Source organism: Echinops telfairi, unplaced genomic scaffold (genome assembly GCF_000313985.2).
Source record: "Echinops telfairi isolate 266 unplaced genomic scaffold, ASM31398v2 ScPeMD7_2573;HRSCAF=3158, whole genome shotgun sequence".
Lineage (NCBI taxonomy): Eukaryota > Metazoa > Chordata > Mammalia > Afrosoricida > Tenrecidae > Echinops > Echinops telfairi.
This window is the reverse complement of record NW_022106471.1, coordinates 14,947,813-14,953,110: the sequence shown is the minus strand read 5'-3', so window position 1 is coordinate 14,953,110 and position 5,298 is coordinate 14,947,813. Positions and strand designations below refer to the sequence as shown.

Sequence of the window (5,298 nt, the reverse complement as noted above, 5' to 3'; positions counted from 1 at the left end):
CTGAATTGCTCTACAGAGGACTACCTGGCGACCCTCTACATATGATAAACTGAGAAAGAAGAGTGATGTTTAATGTAAAATTTACTTTCAAGTGCCTTATTATTTAATAAAAGTTATAAATTTATATGAAATATGATATTAAACAGCAGACAAGTTGCTTGCCAAAATTCTGTGTCAAGAATTAAAGTGCTTTAAACCCCAAGAAAGCTTTATACCCCATATTTAAGGATGTAAGGATAACAGCCTATGGTTTTCAGATGTTTTCTAAAAATGTACTATCTAACTCTTCACTGGAAACAGTGTTTGCTGCTTCCTCACCCTCGAGGGAGAAGTGACTGCAAAGAATAAGTGGTTCATTCTCGATTTGGAGACACATGGCAAATGGCTGTTTGCGGTTTTTTAATTATCATTAGTTGGAACTATCTGTACAGCTGTCCTCAAAGACTTGGCCGATGCTAAGGCAATGATTCATAGTCCATTATGAAGCTCAAATGCAGTTCATTTACTACCTAAAATATTTCTTTGCCCAAAGCAGCTTATATATTGAGCCAATTGTCAGGATTATAACAATCCAATAAAAAATGAATAAGGAAAAGAGGAATTTGTTGGTTGTGCTATTAAATGTTTTTCGATGTTTCTTCTCTCCTTGCAGAAGCCCCTCACTTTTCTTTTGCCTTGTGGATAATTATTAGAATCAGACTTTGAATAAATCAAAATTTCCTAGGCCATCTATCACCACGTTCCTTTTCTTGTTGACATACATTGGCCCCCAAATGAACTGTGGTTCCATATTAACACGGAATCATGGAATTAGGGATCTGGGAAGGAACGAACACTGCCATGTCAAGATCATACATGCTCTTTCCCTACTGTTCCTGCTGATCCCAATGGCACAAGCTAGAAAGAGAAAGCTTCATTTTAGCCATGAAATCTTGTTATTATCAATCACCACTTTCAATGCTGAAATAAAATGGGTGATTGCATACTTCCCATTACGCAGCAATCCAGGGGACGCCATTAAATTGGTCTAACATGCTTTTATAGATTCATGGATTAAGTAGCTTACTTCTAATTAAAGGAGAAGCTTCTTATTTATTCTTTTTGTTTTCCTGTAGAGTGTTTGTTTGATCAGGGCATAGATTGATCATGAACTCTGAAGGGGCGGAGGCAGCAGAGCAGAGTTGTCTGGCTGCCGAGACCTTGCAATAGCAAGACAGATGGGCAGCAGGGTTCTTGTCCCAGGAAGCAAAGGCAATGGGGAAGTGTGACTGAGAGGCTGAGGAGCAGAAAGACTTAGTGGATCACTAAGAAGAGGGGTTGCTGTTGACTAAGGACTGTATCCTTAATGTCTTCTGACCCTGGCTCGTTGACACCCTGTTAATTACCCCAACAAATACTCCTGAACATAAGCACTGTCTGAGTTCTAGGTGGCCATCACAATGGGTTCCTGCACCCAGGAAAGAAGTAGAGACCCGTGGGAGGAGAGGTTGGTGTCAGAATAGGGTAAAAGAAGGGCAGAGGACGGAGACATGCCTGGCTTCTGGCTTGTGCCACAGTCCTCGGGCAGGTGTGGAGTTGCAGGTGGCACCCAGGCCACTTCCTTCAACCACAGCTGTCTAGCTTGTTTTTGATCATTCTATAACTTATGCTCAGTTGGACTCCAGTTATTACTTTTTTATACCTTACAACATATTCCCCGCATGATGGTAACAGAACCAGATATGGTTGAGGGTGGCGCTTTCTTAGCTTGTGAATGAAAAAGCTATGACTTTCCTGAGGCCTTTTGATCATATCAGAGATCTTCAGTATACAATGGAAAGACAAAACAAAGAGAGTAAGACCAAGCTCATGATGGATTTTCATCATCACACTACATGACTTCAGACACAAGAAGCAGAAGTTGCTAGGATTCCAGAAGCAATAGAAAATCCCAAATCATTGTGGTATTTCCATTTATTGCACTCAGAAAATGGCATGAAAGATAAAAGCAAAATGCAATTCATTTTCCATGAGACCCATTTCAAAACCAAAATACACAGAAAGCTCAAAAGACTACCTTGTAAAGGAAAGCAACAAGTGCATATGTAATATGCAGAGGAGATAACCTTCCTTGCTGAAAGTGAGGAGGACTCGAGCCACTCGCTGAGGAAGATCAAGGATGGCAGCCTTCAGTAGGGTTGCCCCGCACTGTAAAGAAGACCAGTCCTCATAACTGGACCAGTGCTTTTAACAGGTGATATCATGAGAAGTGGACAAAAGGTTGATGTTTTCCAGGACTTTATCTTGCTTGTATCCATAATCGATGCTCATGGGAACAGCAGATGACACACTGCATTGGGTAAATCTGCCGCACAGAACTTCAGAGTATTGAGAAACAAGGTTGTTCCTTTGAGGACTTAGGGTGCCTGACCCAAGCCATGGCGTTTTCAATTGCCTCATACACATGTGAAAGTTGGACACTGAATAAGGAAGACCTAAGGAGAATTGATGCAGTTGAATTGAATTGTGAAGTTTGAGAAGAATATTACAAATACCAAAGACTGCTCAAATTTCAAACAACTGTATCCTGGAAGAAGTAAGGCCAGATAGCGCCTTAGAGGCAAGGATGGTGAGACTTTGTCTCATGTGCTTCGGATGTGTGGTCAAGAGAGACCCATCTCTGGAGGAAGACATCACTCTTAGCAAAGTAGAGGGCAGCAAACGAGAGGAAGGTCTTTAATGAGATGGTGGCACAGTGGCTGCAGACCGGGCTCAAGTACAGGGACCATGGTGAGGAGGGCCAGGACCAGCAGTGTTTCCTTCCAGTGTGCGAGGGGTTGTTAGGGGTCAGAAATGACTACATGGCACCTAACAAGAGCACTGATATGTTTTAAAATTTGAAATTTTAATGATAGGTAAAATAGATTTATATCACAAATAATGATGGGGTATATTAGTGAAGACTTATTTGTATATTTTTTCATATATACAGGAAGTCCTGGTGGCATAGTGGTTACATATTGGGCTTCAAACTACAAAGTCAGTAGTTCAAAAACCCCTGCCAATCCATGGGAGAAGGACAAGAACCCCTATTCCTGTAAAGAGGTACAATCTCATAAGTCCACAGGGGAAGTTCTACCCCATTCTATCGGGTTACTATGAGTCAGAACTGGCAGTGAGTTAATTTTAGTTTTAGTTTCTGCTATTGTCAGGCCCCCTAAACATTATATAACATATGCATTAAAAATCTGGACCATGAATAATGAAGACCACAGGAAAATGCATGTCTTTGAATGATGGTGTTAATAGAGCGTATTGATTATATCATAGCCAGAAGAATGAACCATTTTGCTGTGTTGTGGTGGCTGGTGGGTTGCTGTGATGTATGTGAACTTTGAACGATTGCCAAATCCTGAAGGCCTGGTGGATGGAAGCAGGACGCTGTCTGAGATAGGGCAAGAGGACGGGGCCCTGGGTGGGAAAGCACTTGAAAGGTGACTGAGGAGGAGCTTAGTTCTTGGAGTGGTGTCGAAGCTGGGTCAAGTGTGTGGTAGTGGAGCCTTCCGGATCTTCATTTGCTGGTGGGGCATGATCCAAGGTAAGGAGAAGCAGCTGTAAAACTCTGTTAATGATCAGAACTTGGAATGTGCAAAGTATGAATCTAGGAAAAAGAAACTGTCAAAAGATGAAATGGAATGCATAAATGTCAATATCCTAGGCATTAGTGAGCTGAAATGGACAGGTATCGGCCATGTTGAATCAGAAAATACGGTTTACTGCACTGGGAAGGAAACATTCAAATGAATGGCATTGCTTTCATTATCCAAAATAATATTTGAAGATCCACCTTGAGATTCAGGCTGTCTGTGATCGGATTATCTACCTGCCAGCAAGGAAATCCAATCAATAGAACCCTGATTCAAATGTATGCACCAGCCCCCAAGGCTAGGGATAATACATTTGAGAATTCTACTAATGACTTCAGTCTAATTTGATCAAATATGCAATTAGGAGGCATCAATAATTATCGACAATGTTAATGCAAAAGTTGGAAACAAAGAGCAGGCGGTCCCTGGAGACAGGCAGCATGCTTGTTGGAGTCAAGCCTCTGGGACGACGAGGGCCGCTCTGGGGAAGCCCAGTGGTGCTGGCGGCAGTGGGTTCACACAGACAGCATCTGGATGACGTGCGGCCCGAGCGAGCGCTGTTCAGTTCTGTGTGCAGAGGGTTCTTCCGCATGGTGACTTACATGTTGGCATGTAACAAAAAGTCGGTCCAAAGTTGTATGCTGAACTGAGCACCCTGGAACCGTGGCAAGTGCAGCAGAATCTTTTGACAGGGAATCACCATGGGAATCAGAAGAGCAGCAAATAGCAGCAGTCGGTAAGTTGGTCCGTGGATGGAAGCTTCACAGTGCCAGGCTAGAGACCGCCAATGCGCACCCAAGAAAGACGGAGCAGCCTGAGCCCAGGCTCATGCAGGCAGACACCCGAGCAAAGCGAGTGGCAGCATGGGTGTGGCTTTGGTTCTCCTTGGACAGCAGCGGACACCTCAGTTGTGCTGACACCTGTGATCCTATCACTGAGTGGAGGGCTTGTGGCCCAAGGGGCTCAAGATTAGGGCAGAGAAGGGGGAGTCAGAGGTCTGATACACCCTGGCATGGACAGGGGCTACCTGAATAACCATTTTTCCTGGAGAACTACTATGATGCTGGCCTACTTCTGTATCTAGCTCAGGCTTGAGAGATGGTCCTGAAAACACAGAGAAGCCCCGGAAGGAGAGAGAAAGAGAATGGAAGCGACCATGCAGGTGGGGGCCAGAGTCGACAGCGTTCTTGCTGAAGGAGAGAACCACTGGCACTTGATCCATGGCGGGACCACCCAGTGACACATACATGGGCATGGGTAGCTTGGGAAGGATGAGTGGGCCCCCTTTTCACACACAACTCAGCCCCTGTGGTAATTATATCATCTGCTGTCAATTTGAGAGGATTATGAGTGAATGGGGTAGAGTCTAGCCTGTCAATCATTGTATAGCCAACGAGGCCTCTGTGTGGGCATGACTTTCCCCTAAGGATTCTAGGAAATACTGTATTTCCTTCTTGGAGGCAGGAGACACACACACTCTCTCTTCTCACTCCCTTGGAGACTCTCTACAGACAAGGCTGACTCCCTACTAGACATTCCTGAGGAGAAGCCACGTGGACCTACTCTTGATGCAGCCCTGGGAGCTGGAGAAGCCACATGGAGACCCCTGCCAGCACTGAGATACTTACAACACCACTGGATCCACCCACTGGCCTGTGATCTTCCTGCACTG

General features: G+C 44.4%; 1 pseudogene; it reads right to left on the bottom strand.

Annotated features, from left to right (window-relative positions):
• LOC101647449 overlaps positions 1-4,848 on the bottom strand; it is a 24,641-nt pseudogene extending 19,793 nt beyond the window's left edge.
• Between the last annotated feature and the right edge of the window lie 450 nt (positions 4,849-5,298).